This window comes from Brachycentrus maculatus, unplaced genomic scaffold, assembly GCF_059751285.1.
Source record: "Brachycentrus maculatus isolate JH-2025_06_01 unplaced genomic scaffold, ASM5975128v1 h1tg000157l, whole genome shotgun sequence".
Classification (NCBI taxonomy): domain Eukaryota; kingdom Metazoa; phylum Arthropoda; class Insecta; order Trichoptera; family Brachycentridae; genus Brachycentrus; species Brachycentrus maculatus.
This window is the reverse complement of record NW_028280910.1, coordinates 919,463-942,462: the sequence shown is the minus strand read 5'-3', so window position 1 is coordinate 942,462 and position 23,000 is coordinate 919,463. Positions and strand designations below refer to the sequence as shown.

The following is a 23,000-nucleotide window of genomic DNA, read 5'->3' as shown; positions in this document are numbered from 1 at the left end:
AACAATGTATGATAGATGTTCGAATGGAGAAACAAGGAATGAATGCAAGGCACAGAATAACCATCATCGAAAAAATTGAGGAAAGTGTGCTGGGGTGGTTCGCACATGTGGAACGAATGAGTGAGGAATGAACGGTAAAACAAAATTACGAGGCGAATGTAGTTGGAAAAATGAGCAGAGAAAGATCGAGGAAAAACTTGGCATGATCAGGTATGTCAAATACTTGAAAGTGGCAGGGTCAGGAGTCCGAATAATCGGCGAGTACGCATGAGGACATGCTTAAATAAGGAAAATATGAAGAATATTCGTAAAGAAAGAGTGGTATGGCGTTGTATTCTCTCATGCTTATTTCATTAGTTAGTTATTATGATTTAAGAATGTGGGTCTAGTATTTTCGGGTAAAGATTTAGCCATTGGTACATTAACATGCGCTGTGGCGTAGTTGGGTAGACGCTCGACTACGAAACTGGCGTCGTGGGTTCGATTCCCACCATGTGCAAAATAAATTCAAGAAAAAATAATTTTAAATTGTTCTGGGTGTTTGTGATGTATTTTTCACATTTACCTTCCCTATCCTTACTATCCTATCTGCAGACAAGCCACTAATAGAGGCTTTGCGGATAATTCCTTTTAAATAAACACTGTCCTTGTAAATCATTCATCTTATGTTATATTACCATACCACAAAGTTAACAATTTCTTTTAATATTAAAAAAAATATATTGCTACATTTATCATTAGCAAAAAAAATCTTCTCCGTTTAGTATTTTCATTTTTATTGTCTAATAACAAGGGATGTAAAAATAATTGTAATTTTATTTTTATTTTATCTGCTTTTCAGTAGTGCATATACATAATGTATACCATATCTACTGTGAATCATATGCAGTAGACACCGCTTTAAGCGCTTGCAGTGTACGGTTTAATTTCGACTGTCAACAACGGATGTTGTTTCCTTTGGGCAAGTCATTTAGAACTGTCGCCATTGCAGCCAAGTTTTTGTAGTTGATTTTGATCGCAGTAACAAAAAAATCTCATGTGTGAGAACAACGAACTGAGAAAAACGTAGGCAAAAATTGTGTTTTAATGTCAGTAAAATACAACTTGTAATTGAAACATTTTTAATAAATTTGAAGTTATGGCAAAAACAATCGAAGAAAAAAATAAAAGATAGTTATTTACTATAAGCAACACGCGAGTAAAATTGAAGAAAAAAAAAACACTTCTAATTTTTAGAATTTTCAGTCAATGTATAATAAATAATAATAATAAACCCTTATCCGCACCCCAATGGTGCACAGGGCACTGCGTCATATAAATGCAGTGTTATCTTGATCGTTTACATATGAAGGAAAGGTGATCAGCCCTCCGCTTCAGGTACCAGTCCAGATTAGTATTGAATAAATAGTACAGTGAGAAAATCACTTATATTTATTTTACCCCCTTCGGAATCAAACCGGGACCTCTAGAACGGTGCCCGAGCGTGCTGACCATTACACTACGGAGGCGGCAATGTATAATATAACCACAAATTTACAGCATTACATTTGACCAGTGACCTGGGTTTGTTGTTACCGACATAATCAGACTGGTGACTGGTTGGTTTATTTATAAAATGCAAGGCCCACCAAGGAATGTCAGTCAAAAACAAAAATCCAACAATAAAATACAGTTGAAATTCCGTAAATCAAGGTTTTATTGGTATTTTGCAATGTGTAAAAAAATATAAGTATGTATCTTTTTAAGATTGTAAGATTGTATAAGGTAGAAATGTAAAGAAATTGTATAAAAATGTAAATATATTACATACATATTTTTTTTTTGTAATATATATATTTTTTAAAATCTATATTATTATTTTATTGTGATCACTTAAACCAGCCTATGACGGTCGTCAGCCCCGTAAATGCCCAGATTTCCATATTCTTCTTCATCTTTGATGAGATGTCAACAAATAATATTGTTTTAAAATCACTACGAATATTTTATTATAACTTAATTTTAATGTCTACCGGTTAATCAGCCTTGATAAAGAAGCCGTTAGTTTTGAAACCGATAGACATTATAATTAAGTTATAATAAAATATTTACAGTGATTTTAAAACAAAGTTACAATTTAATTATAGAGAAAACTAGTTTAGTCTATACTACAGATGTTCCCGAAATTTCTCGTGTTTGCATAAATTAATAAACTCAAAGTGGTCTCATATAAGTATTTAATTTTAAAAACCTTTTAGTTTTATATTTCAAGCCATGAAGGAGAATAAATCAATAACATATAGGTCTCAATTCACTTTACAGGAAATTAAAAATGTAATGCCAGGATAGCATATTTGGGAGGAGAGCGGGTATTTTGTAAGGGCATGCTCTCCAAATAGAAATAAAATTGATACGAGATTTCTACCAGGGCGAGGAATAAAGAAATACAAAAATAATCTTAAAAGGGTTTCTTTATTGGGCCTGAGAGCAAATAGATGAAATCACTTAAAATATATGGCAGTCCGAATTCTGAGATATGTTTAAGTTTTCCTTATTTTCTTTCGCATTTTTATCAGGGTTTTTTTTTAATATCGCGATGTGAACAAAACACAGAGAACTATCAAGGATTGGAGTAAATGCAATCTACCCATAATGTATTCAGCCAAATCCAATTCCACAATTGAGAGATTCGGTCGATAGGGTGGGTCTGGCTATATCTGTGGAACGGACACTTTTCGTTTTGGACTTAATCCGTCACGAACGAAGGAGAAATAAGGGTCCCCAATGAAAACGGAATTAACCTTTCCCGTACTGATCAGCCAAAAATCACACGTGATCCGAGGCAAGGTACCGAAATACCCCAGTTCATGATTGTATGGAAATCGCAGTACGCAGCTTGCACCAAGTACCAACTCGCCGCCAACTAAGTCATAGACGTGAGGGCCTTTAGGCAGCCATAGGGCGTTTGTCCACACTACGGGATTTTACCGTCCGGCAGTCCGGTTTTGAAAAATGAAAACGACTACGACAGTTTAGCGTGATCGAATTTACGCGCAACGTGTTCAAGCAGCGATCAAGAGCTCCGATCCGAAGAAAGATGGACAAAAGCACAAGCCAATCCAAGCCAATCGTCGTTTTAAAACGCTAACTGACGTGCCGGACGGTAAAATTACACGGAATTCCAGATAGTGGACAAGCGCCCATTCGATAAGCGAGAGGCTGGAGTCGGATTAAACGATAGCCGACTAGTCTAGTTGTTTCGCTCTCTTATTATGGGAGTACTTACGACAATTATAAGAGTGAAAGAAATAAAATGTAGAAAGCTGAATAAAAATTAATGTATATTAAGTGCGTAGATCTCGCGGCAACGACTAATTGTGTTTTTGATCAAAAACAAATTTTGAGGCATTTGATGATTTCAAAATATTAAAAAAAAAGAATTTTTCTTAATTAAAATTGTATTCAAGATTACGAAAAATGGAGTAAGTAGCTCTTATATTACTAAAGTTATCAAATTGAAATTCATGTATGGGGGATTTTGATCCCCCTGTTAGATCTGGCAAGGTTAAACATTCCCTGACTTGGCTACTGTTGCTATCTTGGTGGTATACTTAAACCGTGTCAATATATTTTACTTGACTATAATAATTCTATTGGGGAATGTAATAAAATGTACGGAGAAGGAATGTATTTTTGTCGACAAGTCAATTTTTTAATTGAAACGACAACAACAAAAAAATACGTGTTAGACTGCCAATGATCCATACGATTGAAATCGTATGGATCAAACAGTGAAATCAAAGTACTTAGAATATGTATTGCCTTATCAAAGTATACTAAACAAAAATATTTTTTACAAATACTTTTACCTTTACTATATCCATAAAAAAAACAAACACCAGATACTTTAAGGTAGTGTCAATAAGAAATTACTACCGAAAATTAATAATTCACAGTACACCGGAACCCCCCAAACAAATTTAATAAAAAGGGAGTTGTCAGTGAAAAATTCTAGATTCAGCGATATTATTAGTAAAATACATCTCCAAAAATCCATCTCTACAATGGAATTCATAAAATATCCTACTAAAAACCATTATCGTATATTAAATATAATTATTATAATAATACACCCTTAGTTAAATAATTTCAATTTAAATTCATTTGGGGGAAAAATAAATTAAAACCATGGTTTTCAACCCCTATTTTGTTGTGTATAAAACATGTTTTAAAGCCTCTCATCGGTCTAATGATGTCGGTAACAACAAAATCCGGTTACTGGTCAAATAAAATAAAAATGGAAAAAGTATATCGCTGTCGTTTTATTATATTATATATTATATAATTATTATTATCAAAAGTATTTTTTACATAAAATAAAACTACACAGATGTATAACTTGAATGATAAGTATCATTCATGTTTCATTGATATAAATATAATCAAATACATTAACTAGTGAAAGCTCATATAAAACGATAAATTCCAATATGACATATTAGGCCCGGATTAATTAATATAATATCCCACTAACGAAGGTTAAGTGATCCAAATTCACGTTATCTTATTTGAACGGGGATTAACGGGATAATAATTCGCCTCAGTTTCATACCAATTATAATAATTACGGCATTATCTCATCCCCATTTTACGGAAAGTGCCCGAATCTCGCAAGATTTAGGCAACATTCGAGGGAATCAGCGTTCGTTCGGGGAAATGGGGTGAAAAAATAAAACGTATTTTTCGGCGAAACACAAATTCAGACAATTTTGGGCGTTTTGTATCCTTTATCTTGCGACAGATAGGGATGTGCCGCTTGGAAACGAATTCTCTTACGGAAATGTATCGACGAAAGTTCGGAGCTTTGGGGAACTTTTAGTTTCGCGTACCTGTAACCTGTAAGGTTTATGTTATTGTCACGTTTTTGGCAGAAACTTGTGGATGCAAATAAAAATGTTAAAATTATTTTTTTGACATCTCGTCAAAGATGAAGAAGAATATGGAAGTCTGGGCGTTTACGGGGCTGACGACCGTCATAGGCTGGTTTAAGTGATCACTTTACACACGTGTAACATTCACCAATTCTACCCATTATTGACAACCACACTACTCAAATTCCTGGAAGTTCTATACATATATATGAACCAATTTAGACACATTGTTCTTGAACCACTAGAACTTCACTAGAGACATCTATTGGTGAGATGTAAAGAAGCTTTTTATTAAGCAGAAACTTTTATAATAGTATAATATGAAAATAATATGAAAATAACTCCTGTAATTGGAGATAATCCAGATTTTGTGAATAAGTATTTGGACACACTCAAAATGTTGTAAAAAAAATGTTTATGTTCATTTGTTGAAAAATTTTCTAAAGTTATCCATTGATTGCCTTGAAATTTTGAAAACCTATTTAATGACCACTACCCACTTCTTCGCAGGGGTAGGCAGAGAGAACAAAATGCTACATCACTCTTTCTTCTTTCTTCTTTCCACAATGTTTTTTCAAACACATTACACCTAACCTAACCTAACCTTCTAAACACACCCGTCGATTGTTCTGACTCCAGACTTGACTAAAGTATTTGGCACACCTGATCATACCAAATTTTCCTCAATCTTACTCTGTTTCTATATTGTAGATAGGTTTTTTCTTTAACATGGTATTTAAAATAATAAAAAATTATAAACAGAGGAGTGGATAATTTGATTATATTGCAATTAACTAAAGTAGATGTAAAATAAAAATATTCCGAGCAGCGAGAGACGTTCTTGTTATTTACTTTGTGCGATTGTATGATATATTCTCTGATGTAATTTTGTATTGAAAGCGATTTACACTGTTATTACATATACTGCTATAAGGATTCCGTGAAAGCTTACAACGCGTGGCAGACGTGGGTCTCGGTTACCGTTTCCAGAACAGCTGACAAGATGTCACGATGACACTAACGTTTTGTCGCATCAGCTGAGAGTACTGACTTTTCTCCCTCCCTCCATCGACTCGAAACACGTGGGGTGGTTTGGTTTACTCTAAAACAGTGCAATACGACAGGGTTGTTGGTTTCGTAACACTGGAAGCAGAAAACTATCGCTGTTCCCTTTATGAAGGATGTTCAATTTGTGGTAAGACGTAATTCAATAATTAATAAAACACATATTATTTTACCACTTGTGTAACGAACGTAAGTGGTAAAACTACAAGTGGTAAAACCTCATGTGGTAAAAAACGAATGTTTTTCATTTATATTTTCCCTAAACTAAATATGTTATCTAACTTAATATCTACCTGCAGTCAAGACTCTAAAACAGAGGTTTAGCGATTATCATACTTGGATTTTATAGCTTAACTAACTAACTTACCATCACGCCGCTTCTCCGCAGGGGTAGGCAGAGAGAATAGAGCACCTCACCACTCTGTCCTTGCAAACATTCTTCGCCTCTTCCACGTTCATGCATCTCCTCATACATACCCGCCGATTGTTACGACTCCTAACCTGACCACTGTCAAGTATTTGGCATACCTGATCGTGCCATGTTTTTCTCGGTCAATTACTTATGTCAAGTCAATTACTTATACAAACGTCAATTACTTATGTCAAGTTATTAATTCATGTTTCACTTGGTAAAATGCTACTACATCTTAAAATCAATTATGATACGTATTTCAATGCAATCCGCATCATTTTCAAACATAGTAAAGAGGTATTTACCAAGTTAAATTAGTAGATAAGCTCAAAAATAAGACTCAAAAAATGATTAATATTTTTATTCTACATGATGTGACGTATATCTCGGTAGTTTGATCGCGCATTCTGCACGTAGATTTTTTACAAAGTAAGAAGAAATCGATTTCGGTCATTAAATATGCACAAAACATTACCCCCCGCGATTTGAGAATAACGCCCCGAGATGTCAGCATCATTCTGCCTCCGTCTCGAGGTGAGTGCCTACTTCCGGTGGGATGCGATCGGAAACGGAAATAAAGGAACGCGGAGCTGAACGCTTCCGGTGCTGGAAAGCCGGAAGAATGAGAGCTATTAGTGAATCACCGGTGTGAGTAATTAATAAATATTGTTCGGGTTTCTTCGAGAGTGGGAAATAATTATACCAGACACAATAAGGGAGTTGAACAATCCGTGAATAAAAAGAAGACAATGACTTTTGTCAAGATGTATATGTATGTATACATTTATATATATATATATATATATATATATATATATATATATATATATACATATATATATATATATATATATATATATATATATATATATATATATATATATATATATATATATATATATATATATATATATATATATATATATATATATATATATATATATATATATATATATACATATATAATATATACATATGTAAAACGTGGTAATATTTTCCTTGGTAAATTGGTTGTAAATAATATGCAAAGTGGGTGTATAATAATAATAAAATAAACAACGTGTTGCTTTGTAATTATAATTGTAATTAAAGTTTATAATTAAAGTTTATTCTTAATTTATCTTTATAATATTTTTCTATCTATCTATCTTATTGTGACAGTTCAGAATATTATATTTTTTCTATCTGACTCTTTTGTTTTATTCAGTGCGACGCATGCGACATCTGGTGGTAGATCTGTTTTATGTAGGTACTATTTGTAAGAGCTTAATAAAATGTTTAGGTAGGTACCTAGGTATTTTATTACATATATAAACATATATATATATATATATATATATATATATATATATATATATATATATATATATATATATATATATATATATATATATATATATATATATATATATATATATATATATATATAAATATATATATATATATATATATTTATATATATATATGTATATATATATATATATATATCTATATATATATATATATATATATATATATATATATATATATATATATATATATATATATATATATATATATATATATATATATATATATATATATATATATATATATATATACATTTTTACAAAAATGAATAAATTATTGGTGAGACTGCATTTAATAAAATAAAAAAAATACACATATATTTCATTTGACCGGTAACCAGGTTTCGTCATTACCGACATCTTCAGACTGGTGAGGTCGATGATGTCGTTAACGACAAAATCCGGTCACTGGTCAAATAAAATATATGTGGAAAATCATATAATTGATATTTATTTTATTACACAAAGACATATTGTCGTGGGGGTTTTTTTCTATCTGCCTACCTCTACGGAGAAGTGGCGTGATTGTAAATTAGTTAACATTCCTAATGAAAAAGTGCTTTACCGTTATTTTAATAATTATTATGTAACTTTATTTTTAATATGTTCAAGTTCGTTCGATGGATATGCAACCTTAGCAGATACAAAAACAAATCCGTTTATTTTTTACACTATAATACTTAATAAATACTCGGCAGAAAAGGAAGGATCAATATGTAAAAAATAAATTATATTGCCAAAAAACAAAAACAATAAATAATAACTATACGTACTTCTGCAAGCACAAGAGCTTAGTCTCTTTATTGGAGAGAACTGCGTCATTATTTTAAGATGGTAACGTAGAAATGTCTAGAAAATGAATAAAAATTATCAAAAAAAACTTTTGTTACCACATTAAATAATAATAAAACAAAAAAGTTTCACAAGATGAGTCATCAAGTAAACACTGAATATATTTAATAGAGTACCTTATGCACCAAAAAGTGAGAATAGGAGTACGGAGAGGGTAACTAAGAATCAGTTATGAATAAAAATAATATTTTCATTTCCATTTCAGAATCGCAATGAGAGACTTCTTTGTGTAAAACACCCCAGAGTAAGTTTACGAATAAATTTTCGTGAAAAATGAAAAGCACATGCCATGGTGCTATGGAAATGCAGCGCGGAAAACAGAGATAAGGCACGGCGTGTCGTTGCAGCAAAAGTGTCAACTTTACCTCGGGGAATGTTGGGAGGTCCTTATCTAAGGAAGTGTAAAGGGAGCGGTGTCAGGACGCGATGACATCGGAGAATACTCTCCTGAACAAAGAACTGAACTATATTTCAATAACGAATAAACTATACTTTTTGAATTAACTTGTCTTTTCAGATACAAGATCATCTTAACTATTTGACTTTAGTAAATAAGACTTAATTACATTATACCCCACCGAGATAAAGACAGCCAACAGCGGACAGTTATTGTTGCAAAGTGTATTTTGTTTCTAAGAACTTTGATAATTTTTTTCTTAAATGTTTTTCGCAGATACTTTGTGGCACTAATAAAATTTAATGCCATAAAATGTAAAAAAAAAAAAATTCAATGAACATTGTCCAGGTTCAAACGATACTCCCAATTTCATACAATTATATTTTTATTCAAAAACCTAGAGTAATAATAATGTACGTTATAAATTTTACAGATGAAATATCATTCATTGGTAATCCTTCAACAAATGTCAACAAAACCTATCAATTTTCAAAAGTAATAAATTTTCAACGTTATAAATTTTCCTTTTCATGTTTGTTTTATTTTAACCGGAATCATAAATTCCAAAGAAAAGTATTTTTTGCAAGATCCATAAAGTATCAACATTAGGGTGAGACACTTGTCCCTTGACTATCGGGTGACCATAATTTACGGCGGGTGCGGGGAGATGCACGCTGTTAGGGGATTGAGAGAGGATAAGAAAGTGGTAGAAAAGAAAAACATCGAAGGAAGAAAGATGGTTCGTGATTCTAACGCTAGGCGTATCGCTTTGCGAGACACGTGCCGCAGGAAAAATAAAAATTAAACTATCTTATTTATTGGTATAAAGTTTCAAAATTTTAAAATTATTAAATAAGACAGTTAAATTTTAATTCAACCTTAAATTATAAAAAATAACCTTATTTTTTAAAATTATTTATGTAAGTTTTACTTGATGTATTGTGTTTATTACGGACGGTGTTTGAAAATTATGCGGAATGCATCAAAACACCTGTCACGATAGATTTAAAGAAATACTGGTAATACTGAAACCATCTAGACTCCTCCACATCGCACTGTACAGCCAACCCTATGGTAGACGACTTCCTGGCAGACCACCAAAGAGATGGATCGATAGCTGGAAATCGACATTGCAGGAGGCTAATCCCTATTAATAAGGCCTACACCAAGAAGAAGAAGAAGAAAAGTAGACTGGTAATTTACCGAGTAAAACTGTAATTAAAAATGGATAGATAAAACTACAAAGTGACTGCTGAATCAAAATATAAAAAATAGTATTTATATTTGAAGCACTAACCTCGTGATTTTCCATTTTATGATAAAAATGTAACTTTGTTTTAAAATCACTACATATAAATAGTGATTGTAAAACAATATTACATTTTAATTATAAAATAATATATTCCTAATTACACAGATATTTATATTAAGATTTTATGGCATTTCATTAAAAAAACAATGATTTACCTTCATACTTTACACATAAGTTTGTGTTTTCAAACACAGGAGTAATGCTAATTAATCCATTAATTAATTTTTATAAAAGTTAAGTTTTTTACAGTCATTTCTTGATCGAAATACAATTAATAAAATAAAATAAAATTAACTGCATCGTTTTTTTCCAATTTCAGCTTAACACATAAAATAAGTAATACAAAGAAAAACAAAAATATTTACAAGTATAAGTAATAATTGTCCGCCTCCGTGATGTAATGGTCAGCGTGTTTAGCTACCGTGCTGGAGGTCCCGGGTTCGATTCCCAGGGGGGGGGTGAAAATAAATATTGGTGATTTAACACTGAAATATTTATTTAACATTACCCTGGACTGGTTCCTGAAGCGCAAGAGTGATCACCTTGCCTTTATGTAAGTAATGATCAAGATAACACTGCGTCATTCGATGCAGTGCCCTATGCACCATTGGGTGCGGATAAGGGTTATAAGTACTAAGTAATAAACAATTAGTATAAGTCCATTTCCAAGGACAAGACCTGATTTTTTTTTTAGAGAGGAACAGCGTAACTAGAATTTATATTAAGTGTAAACGTAACCGTAACGTTTAAAGATATATTTAAAGTAGAAAGTCTAGCAAAGGTTTTTTTTCAAAACTATATTTCAAATAAATAGAAAAAAATACTTAAATACTTTCTTAAAGAGGATATCTTGGGTACGTTTACGAAATCGATGCCAGCTGTTATGTCGCTCACTCCTTTCAAGAACGTCATAAATCAAAAATCATCAATTTTCAGTTATGCATGTTTTCGGAATGCCCAGAAAATGTATATATCCCAGCAAAAGAGGCATATTTTTAACTTAATATTTACCCGCTACAGGGCAGAAAGTGTTGTTTTTGCATTTTGAAGAAAAGGTATTGTTTAATTTTTTTTTAAATATCCCAAATATTTTTCAAATGGAGAACAAACCTTCAGGTTTTACATAAAAAGATCTATTGCACAGTAAAAGGTTCAATAAGTGGCTTGATATTTATTTTTAATACACTGTATTATATTTTTGAACTTTAAAAACGCTCTCCTGAAAAATCAAGTTTTTTTTATTTATGACGTTCTAGAAAGGAGTGAGCGATGTCTTCGATACAATGGACATTTATAAAAGGGCTCAATTATTGCGGCTTTGTGTATAAACCGCTGACAATCGCATTAAAACAATTGCTTGTTTCCATTTATCATTCCTTTGCCGCGGTTTTCTTCCGGCTAGAATAATCGCAAGAGTGATGTAAACCAGCGGTTCCAAACCTGTGGTACGCGTACCACCGGTGGTACGCGAAAAATAATCAGTATTGACGGACATAAAAAGTAAAAAAATCAGAAATACAATTATTATTTAAACTTTTGTATTTTCATATATTTTCTAAAAATATTAGTAATTTTTAGAAAGAATTGCCTGCGGCGGATGTATTTATTTTTTCAAAATTTAAAAAAAAAAATGTTTATTAAAATAAGTTGTTAAAAAAAATCTTTTTTAAATGTCCTGGTTTTGATTTCGACAAGAAATGACCCTGATATCCTTTTTTTTTCAAATAAACCATTATGATACGTAAAGTTCAAATGTCTCATTTTTATCAGAAAAAATAAAATCTTTGGTATTTTTTTAAAAACTTAAATAAATTTTGTTTGGGGACATATAGTCACTATCAACTCCTACCAACCATCAAGCAGAGAAAGCTGATGTACTTCGGACACGTCATGAGAAATGAAAAATATCGTCTTCTCCATCTAATCATACAAGGAAAGATTGAGGGGCGAAGAACTCAAGGACGCCGAAGGACATCATGGCTGAAAAAGCTACGTCAATGGTTTGGCAGAAGCACCAAATCTCTGTTCCGAGCTGCAGCATCTAAAGTGAAGATAGCCATGATGATCGCCGATCTTCGTTAGAAGTGGCACAGAAGAAGTCACTATAAAATTTATAATGCAAAAAAAGTTACAAATTTCTAAAAATACAATAATTTTTACGAAGTAATAAAATAAAATAAAAACATTGTGACATGTAAAGTTCAAATGTCTCATTTTTGTCAGATAAATAAATCTTTGATATTTTTTTTTAAACATGAATAAATTGAGTTTTGGGGACCATAGTCACTCATAAAATTTATAATGCAAGTAGAGTTACAAATTTCTCGAAATACAGTCATTTTTACCAAGTGGTGCGCGAGCCCAAAAAGCTTGGGAAGCGCTAATGTAAACGAATCCATAGAGAACGAGGGAGAAGCGTAGGAAGGCAAGATGCAGGGACGTATTAAAAAAGTTTAGAGCAAAGCGAGAGCTAGCAAGTACTGGGGACGGGCTCTTCTCATTGTGGTTTTGTCTTGTCAGTCAAATGTGCATTGAATCTTAAATCCATCAGACTGCTATCTCGACATCTTTTGTCTACTTTACACGCTCCAGGAAATATAGAATTCCGCAGACGGGGAGGAAGAGATAGAGGATCTGAACAAGACAGGAGCGGATAAGGAGGATGCTTCGCGTATTGTCCTGTAACGCTACATTTATCAATTTGAGAGTCAGCACATGATAAAATGTTATATTGAAATAGATTTTGCAAGGAGTCTATTGTAGGCGTTTTAAAACGGATAACATCAATCATTCTTTCGTACGTTTTTCACTATTTCTCAACTTATTTGATTTCGCGTTTTTTACACTTGAAAATTAAAGAATATATGAGGAGATGCATGAATGTGGAAGAGGCGAAGAATGTGTGCAAAAACAGGGTGGTATGAGGTTCTTTTCTCTCTACCTACCCCTGCGGACAAGCGGCATAAGTTAGTAAGTTAAATTATAGAAAAGTATGTAAGGCTGAGAGATGTATCTAAGGCCACCTCCGCAGTGTAATGGTCAGCACGCTCGACTACCGTACTGATGGTCCCAGATTCGATTCCTAGGGAGAGGGGGTCAAATAAATGTAATTTTTTCACTCTAATATTTACTCAATATTACCCTGAACTGGTACCTGAAGCGGAGGGATGATCACCTTCTGGTGTTAACGATCAAGATAACACAGCGTTAATATGTCACATCGCCTTACGCACCATTGGGCTTACAAAATGTAAGGGTGAACTAGGGATGGTTAAAAATATTAAGAATAGTTTTTTAAGGTGGTATGGACATGTGGAGCGAATGGATAGCGAGAGAAATACTAAGAAATTATATGTGGTGTATGCAAGCGGGAGAACAGAAAGAGGACGACTGAAAAAGATTTGGCACGATCAGATCAATCCGAACCTAATATCTGGTGGTGTCAAAAGTCGGCGTAATAGGAGGGCTAAATGTACGTATATGGATGTGAAAGAAGCGAGGAGTGTATATCAGAACAGAAGAGTGTGACATTCCATCCTCTCTGCCAACCCCTGCTGGGAAGCGGCGTTACGGTTAGTTAGAAAAATCTGTTATGAAAAATCACTCAAAATGTTTGTATTATTTTTCCAAAAACAGTGTACATAAAAACAATATGAAACAGTTTACAGCTAAAATAGAAGGCTTTGCGGTTTAGGAACAAAAATTTCATTTTCGAATTTCCCGAACAGAAAGTCGAATAATTAATGAAGCGAAAAGCTTTGCGCCCTCCTCCCTTCCCTTCCCCTCCCCCCTCCCCTGGCCTTGTTCGCATCCCCGTTGTCATTCCGAAACCGTTGATTTTGTTTGTTTTAATAACACAAAATGAGGGTGAGCTGAGTGCCCTCATTATCGTACAATCATTATTTTTGACTCCGTTTCCAACAATTCCAGAGGAAATTGTAATTAATAGCGGCGTGGAGAATAAAAACGTATTTAAAAAAAATATAAACAAAGAAGTAGGAATATTTTCTAAACCAGAATGAAAACTATCGTTGTGTGGAGAGTGAAAATGTATTTTAAAGCATTTATATAAAAAGTAGGAATATTTTCTAAACCAGAATGAAAACTATCGTTGTGTGGAGAGTGAAAATGTATTTTAAAGCATTTATATAAAAAGTAGGAATATTTTCTAAACCAGAATGAAAACTATCGTTGTGTGGAGAGTAAAAATGTATTTTAAAGCATTTATATAAAAAGAAGGAATATTTTCTAAAACAGAATGAAAACATTTGTTGTGTGGAGAGTAAAAATGTATTTTTAAAAAATTATATAAAAAAGGAGGAATATTTTCTACACCAGAATGAAAACTTTTGTTGTGTGGAGAGTAAAAATGTATTTAAAAAAAAATTATATAAAAAAAGTAGGAATATTTTCTAAACCAGAATGAAAGCTTTTGTTGTGTGGAGAGTAAAAATGTATTTAAAAAAAATTATATGAAAAAAGTAGGAATATTTTCTAAACCAGAATGAAAACTTTTGTTGTGTTGAGAGTAAAAATGTATTTAAAAAAAATATTTAAAAAAGTAGGAATATTTTCTTAACCAGAATGAAAACTTTTGTGACGTGGAGGATAAAACTGTGTTTTAAAAAATACATATAAAATAGTAGGAATATTTTCTAAACCAGAATTAAAACTATTGTAGCGTAGAGAATAAAAACGTGTTTTAAAAAAATATATATAAAATCGTAGATATATTTACAATGCCATATGCCCACACTTCCACATTCTTGTTCATCTAAGAATGAGATGACAAAAAAAAATAACATCTAAGTGTAGAAACCCTGATATGTGAAAAAGTATTTGGACACACTCAACATATTAAGGAAAAATAACGTTTTTTTTTTTAAATATGTAAATAGTAATTATGATAAATTGTGATAAAAAAAATATTAAACGATTTATACCATCAAAATATCGTTAATAAGTACCTATTTATTGGCCAAAAATCCACTACTCATAAATAACTACTTTTTGACAGCACCATAAAATAATACTTTATTCAAACGCGTGCATCGAATAAGCGACAGCCATAACAAAAGAGGTCGCAATTCATTTTTGACATTTATCGGAATTAAAAATATTTATGTGCTTTATAAAATGTTTAAAAACAAATACCAGAGTGGGATCACGTCGATATTTTCCAGCTCGGGATGCGCCCCTCTAGCGATATGGGACATGCGTGTGAAGAACGGACACATAAAGCGAATTACAGACAAGCAGGTCAACTCCCTTGTACTGGAAATGATGGGAGTTAACGTGGCGACCACTTATATAACTTGTCCGAAAAATCCTAAAGACACGCTGGCCATAAAGCTGCCATTTCTGGTGATCATAGCGAAGAATTTGAAAAAATACTTCACGTTTGAGATAACTATCTTAGATGACAGCAACATGAGAAGGCGGTTCAGGGCTTCAAATTTCCAGTCTTCGACTAAAGTTAAAACGTTCTATACAACGATGCCCATCTCTTTATCAGACGGCTGGAACCAGATACAATTCAACTTGGCAGATTTCACAAGGAGAGCTTACGGGACCCAGTACATGGAGACATGCAGAGTCCAAGTACACGCCAACGTTAGACTGAGGAGAGTGTACTTTTCGAACAAGCTTTATACGGAAGAAGAGCTTCCGCAGGACTTTAAGCTGTATCTTCCAGTTAAGGGTAAGAAGAAGTCGGGTAAAGAGCTACCTGCACAGAAAGTGGAACAACCCCCTCCCCCAGCACCTCCGCACACCCCCCCACCGGAAGAAGTTGCCGCGTAATTAAATACAAATTTATTGTAAAACATTTTTTTTTGTATAATTATATGTGTCTGTTTATATTTTTTTAATTTTTCATTGAAGAGCTTTTTGTCAGGACATGAACTTATTTTTTGACATCTCAACATAGATGAAGAAGAATATGGAAGTCTGGAAATTTACAGGACTTACGACCATCATAGACTGGTTTACGAGATCACTTTACACACGTGTAACATTCACCAATTATACCCATGATTGACCACACTATTCAAATTCTTGGAACTTCTAGATATTTATGTATTAATTATAAATCAAACAAAGATTTTTTGAGTCTACTTAGTTGTATTTTATTAACAAAAACACATAAAAAGTATATTGTGACAATTGTTTCGCCTTGTTAGGGCATTATCAAACGAATGTCACAATATAATTTTTGTGTTTTTGTTAATAAAATACAACTTAGTAGACTCAAAAAATCTGTGTTTGATTTATAATTAATACATAAATTAAAATGGAGTTCTACAAATTAAACGCCAAATCAAAGAATACTTCTAGATATATTGAATTATCTCGATACATAGTTCTTGAACTCGATAGACTTCACGAGAGACGTGTGCTGGGACGAGGCAAGCTTTTAATGAAGCAAAATTATACAAGCCTGGATTATATGCACATACTCGAGAAACGCTAATTTTTTTTTTATTTAAAAATATGGAAAATAACTCCTAATTGGAGATAATCCAGATTTGTGAACAAGTTGTACAAAAAATTATGCTCACTTTATTATACCAAATTAATTGGTAAAGCACAGGTTCTTATTTTTTTAGTCTGGCACCTATGTACAAATTTTCCGGAGACAATTTTCTGACACGTGGGAAATGGTTAAAGAAAAATATCCTTTTTCTTCTACAGAATTTTTACACGTGAAACATGTTCAAAGTTTCCAGGCAGATTGAAAATGCTGTCAAGAGAAGAAAAAAAAACTAATTAAAATCTGCTGTGAATGTATGCAACAAGCAGAAAGAGAAACAAGGCGGAAGACAAAGCAGCGGAAATGCAAATAAGAGATATTTTCTTTTTCGCTTTGGAGAGCAAATAAATTTCCAGCATGTACTGGAGCCAGCTCACAGCGGTGCGCGCCATTCGGCTCACAACTTCACGAGTGTAGTGAGAAAACGACTTAAAAATTAATGAAACTTTATTTCATGTTGTTTGAAAGTACGAACATGCTAACAGCCGACGAGCTGATAAAGGTTAAAAAAAAAACACATTTTGAGTGTGTCCAAATACTTGTTCACATATCAGGATTATCTCCAAGAAAATAATTTTTTGGAGATAATCCAGATTTGTGAATACAATATTTGGACACACTCAAAATGTTTTTAATAAATTATCTGGTCAAATTATAAGCTAAATTAATGAAATGAAAATGATATTTTCTGGCGTTTCTTATGTATGTTATTATAATTCAGGATTCGGACCTCACGTACAAATATAAGAATTTCTGCTATAATAAAAAAGCTTATTCGTCTCACTAATAGATGTCACCACTAAAAATCCTAGTGATTCTTGTACAATGTTTCAAAATTTTATCATATATACGTATAAGAATTTCCAAGAATTTGAATAGTGTGGTTGTCAATCATGGGTAGAATTGGTGAATGTAACACGCGTGTACAACACACTCTTCTGTTCTAACATACACTCATCGTCTCCTTCACATCCATACATCTAGTCATACATGCCCTCCGATTACGCAGATTTTTGACACCACCAGTTTTAGGTTCTGATTGATCTGATCGTGCCAAGTCTTTTTCGGTCGTCCTCGTTCTTCAGTTATTCTATGTTTGTACAAAAAGCAACACATGGTCGCAACTGTCGTCAAAAAAGAACGATTCAGTATATTTAGACTATATTGAAAGCTGTCCCATCGCATGCCCAGATCTGATAAAGAAGCATCTAGGCTTCCTGACAGATCAGCTCTTGCTAGGCAATTTTATATATATTTTTAACTAAGTTGCGAAATTTATTGAAAATGTGAAACAATATAAAATTGTATCCCGATATTACTGAGAATTTACATTTAAAAGCTTTCAATATACCTGTCACTTCCAATACAAATAAATACAAGATTGTAAGTCCATCACCAAATTTTCTAGAAGTACCCCAGTGATTCAGTTGACTGGGCAATGTGATTCGCTTGCGTTCTGAGAGCCGCCATAAAACTTGCCTCTTCTACAAGGCATCAAGTGATGAAGGCTATAAAAGCCGCCCAAGACGTCCTCTGCTGACAATTCATCTGAACTTTGAGACACGGACCTGACTTGGGAGAAAACAAGGGAGCTGGTAGCCGACAGAGGGCCTGGAAGCAGTTTGTGGACTTCATATGCTCCAGGAAGCGAATGGATACGAAATATAAATGTAGGTATGTTAAGTTCTATTCACACCTTCCCGGAACAACGTCGAGAGTTTCCTTTGTGCATAGTAAAATGTAACGCCTCTTAAGAACAATAAAGCAGTTTTATGCAAAGAAACGAGAATTCTTAGCCAAGTTTCCGCTCCAGGGTGACTGTAATATGGAAAACATCGGAATTTCTAGTCTCAGAGGACGAATAAACGAGACGTTAGTCGAATAAAAGACATGCGGACATTTAAAATGCAATGGGTCCGGCAAGTTATGTGAGATTCACGCAGATACCGAGAATTCCCTCTTACCTTAAGCATGTCGAAAATTAAGTATTTATCGTACAGATAAGTATTGTACAGATTCGTTTTTAAATAAAGTGATGTTACCTGTCTAATGATGTCGGTTACGATAAAATCCGGTCGCTGGTCAAATAAAATTAATGTGGAAAAAAACTATACACATAAGAGTTGTTATTTTATTCCATAAATAAAGTAACTGGTGACGTGATTAGTATTAATAATAATAATAAAACCCTTATCTGCACCCCAATGGTGCATAGGGCACTGCTTCATATGAACGCAGTGTTATCTTGATCGCTTACACATGAAGGAAAGGTGATCAGCCCTCCGCTTCAGGTACCAGTCCAGGGTAGTATTTAATAAATATTACAGTGAAAAAATCACTTATATTTATTTGACCCCTTGTAGGAATCGAACCCGGGACCTCCAGAACGGTAGCCGAGCGTGCCGACCATTACACTACGGAGGCGGACAGCAGGATTTGTATTACGTTCAGCAAATTTAAATAGAAGCCCTGTAAATGCCCACACTTCCGTATTCTTCTTCATCTTTGTTAAGATGCCAATATCACGTTGATGTTACTGAATAATCAATATTAAAATGAAAATATTTCAGCAAAGGTTAAAAAATCTACGTTCGGAAAAGTAAGGGGTTTCATTTTATTTAAGAAAAAAGATACATTTGCCTTTTGTAGCATAGTTACACCTTTACTAAAAAAAAACAATTATCACACCGCTTCCCCGGAGGGGTAGACAGAGAGAATAGAACGCCACACCAATCTGGCTTTGCAAACAACTTTCGCTTACCATATTTATACATCTCCTCATACATACCCGCCGATTATTCTGACTGCTGTCCTGACCACTAGTATTTGAAATTCTTAATCATTACAAGTTTTCTTCGGTCTTCCCTAGCTTCTATTACAAACGACATTTTTCTCATATTTTTTGTGCTAACCTTACTTCACTCATTCAATTCACATAAATTACAGTCCCCGGTAATAAAAAATAAAAATAACTTGAAAATTACTTAAATTTACTTTTATACTCTTGGGAATTGAACCTTGAGCTTTTGGCACAATAGCCAAACCACAACACTACAGACAGGAAGAAGACATATATATAATAAAACCCTTATCCGCACCCCAATGGTGCATAGGGCACTACGTCATATAAACGCAGTGTTATCTTGATCATTTACACATGAAGGAAAGGTGATCAGCCCTCCGCTTCAGGTACCAGTCCAGGGTAATATTGAATAAATATGACAGTGAAAAAATCACTTATATTTATTTTACCCCCCTTGGAAATCGAACCCGGGACCTCCAGAACGGTAGCCGAGCGTGCTGACCATTACACTACGGAGGCAGACGAAGAAGACATAATAAATAAAATCAAAATAAGTTGCCTTCTTACTAATACCGAGAATTTATCGAACGCACCTCAGATCTTTCAGTTTTTTTGTTGTTAGTATTTTACCCTCCTAGCCAGTCACTTATATTTTACACCCTTAAGTCAATTTCGCAAGAAGAATCGGAAAACGTTTTGTATATTTTTTTTAAAGCTACTTAAAAATATTGAGTACATTTACATACATTTAAAGTTTTCTTTACAACATTCTATAAATGCTGTGGTATTGTACAGACCGAGTCCTGTATCGAATTGAAACTTTGCCAAAAGTTTTAACAAGAGTCTGCTTGATATTTTTCTTTTGAAGAACTTTTATGTTAAAGGAAATTTGTATTGCAATATGTTTTAAGATCAGAGTGTCATCATCTTGAGAAAAGTAATTTGTTTCGAAACTATTTTTCCATTAATTTATGCATAAAGCGGTATTTACTGTGAACATTAATTTATTATGGGTTCATGTTACTTGTAGTATTGTGGTAAAGAAAAAAAACTGAAATATGTTTTATCTTATAATTTATACTTGAAATAAAATATGGAAATTGAAATAAAATATAATTTTTATTTGAAATAAATAATGTTTCAATAATAACAATTATTCTGAATTTGCCAATCACCTAATAGAAAATAATCACTCATTTAATATAAATAAAGGTCTAAATATATTGCACACATACAAAAGAGGACTTTAACTAGATAACTTTGAAATTAAAAAATCAATTGATAATAATTTACAACTAATAAATACACAAGTAAATGATTTTTCTAAAAGTCCGTCATAAAAGATGTTTCCAATCACTTATCATCCCTTTTGACTGTGACTGACAATCAACACAAAAAAATAAAGCCACTTGAGATCTACCCAAGCTCCGTTGCCTAACCGTCAAAATATTTTGAATTTTGTTCAGTAGATAGTGTTTTAGGATTAATCAGTCTTGATAAAGAAGCGGTAAGCTTCGAAACCGGTAGAAATAATAATTAAGTTATAAAAAAATATTTAAAGTGATTTTAAAACAAAGTTACATTTTTATCATAAAATGTTTCATCTTTTTCTTTGATCTGTTTTCTTGTTGAACGTTTTCGTCAAATTGCGGTATTTAAAAAAAAAAAAATTGAATGTATGGAATAACCCTAATGTATGGAAGTGAAGCATAAGATCGGTAAAAGAAGGATTAATTTAGATTGTATTTAGTTTATATTTAGACCTGAAGATGGAAGCATAGCTTCCGAAACTAGTTATAATAAAATAAACTCGAGTGGTAAAAAACGAGTGTTTTTCAAAATTTCGTGATGTTGTAGGCGTGTAGCTACTGCTACTGCCAAGTTGGCAACACTGAAATATACGAATTCGCCACGGAGATTCCCGAGCGGATTCAACAAAAGCTGCCAACCGAAGCGCGGAGACCGAGATTCGCTACATCGTTTGAGTTCTGACGGACGTATATTTAGCTTCATATTTTAATTCAAAGTTTCATAATCAATTAGATTAAATTATAATAGTTAATATCAATAGTAATTAAAGTGTAAGAATTTATATCAATAAACGATCTGTAAGTAAGCATTTTTTAAATATCCTATTCTGGCTTCCCGTTTTAATAACACACACACACACATACACACACGAGGTTTTCCAAAATGCCTTACCACAAAGTGAATGCCGAAATAATAAATAAAATATTGATATATAATTTAACATCCCTTATAAATCACCCATTCGTCGAGCAAACAAACTATTTCCACAATATTCCATCTCGGGTATATGGGTGTATGGGTGTATGCACCCCGCTGCATTTTTACAAGGGTTTTAAGATTTAGGGTTTACGGAGTCTACATGGATGGCGTGCACATCCGCTTAGGAAATGTCAGATGCAGGAAGCAATGCGACAAACTTCACAGTTGTTCCGGATTCGAATAAATTTATGGGAACGCTCGCAGTATTTACTGCCGGAAATCGAACGTTCGGATTATGTACGGCGATGCATGCATTTATGGAGAAAATTGTTATCATCAAAATTCATTCAATGATAATATATATATTTTGTATTTTAAAAGCATTGATAACTTTGTGGTATGGTAATATAACACTATCTTTATCATTCATCGTTTACTTTGTGTAATACCATTTTTAAATAAAAAATAACCAAATAAATTTAACTTCGATACCACTTATTACCATAAGAATATTCCTATAGTGATTCATTTGTCTTCTTTTTCTCTTTCAAAAATTTATTTTTATACGAATATCAAATCGTAATAATTTTATTTTAATGACCTGATAATGGAATAATTATTCCGAAATCGGTAGTCACGAATAAGTGTTTTTTTTTTTAAAGTGGTATTACACAAAGTAAACGATGAATGAAAAGGAGAGTGATATAAAATATATAGTTTTTCAGTTGAAAAATTCAAAGTGTTTAATTGTACAGATAGATGTGTAAATAAAGGTATAAATCACTTGCAAACGAGTGAAGATAAAATAACAAAGTTTTTCAAATGTGATACTATGGAAGCGAAGCACGAAGTTGGCAAAAGAAGGATAAAATTAGACTGAATGCAATCGAAATGCAATCTCACAAATGAAAAGTCGAATTAAGGGTAAAAAAAATGTATGATAGAAGTTCGAAGGGTGACATAAGGAAATAATGCAAGGCTAAGATAAGCATTTTCGATAAAATTAAGAAAGGTGTGTTGAAATGGTTTGGGCATGTGAATCGAATAAGTGAAAAAATAAAAGTAAACAAATTTGTTGAATTAAAAATTGAAATAATTGAATGTGTAAACTCCTGACTTAAAACACTTTTATATATTTT

The 23,000-nt window shown here is 32.7% G+C and overlaps 1 protein-coding gene and 1 pseudogene across 3 annotated transcripts in view; one reads left to right on the top strand and one right to left on the bottom strand.

Moving 5' to 3' along the window:
- The window catches only part of Sema1a (semaphorin 1a), a 615,492-nt gene that overhangs the window by 262,850 nt on the left and 329,642 nt on the right, over nt 1-23,000 (bottom strand). The window lies entirely within an intron of this gene.
- On the top strand, nt 15,366-16,124 carry LOC148308565 (cilia- and flagella-associated protein 20 pseudogene; annotated as a pseudogene).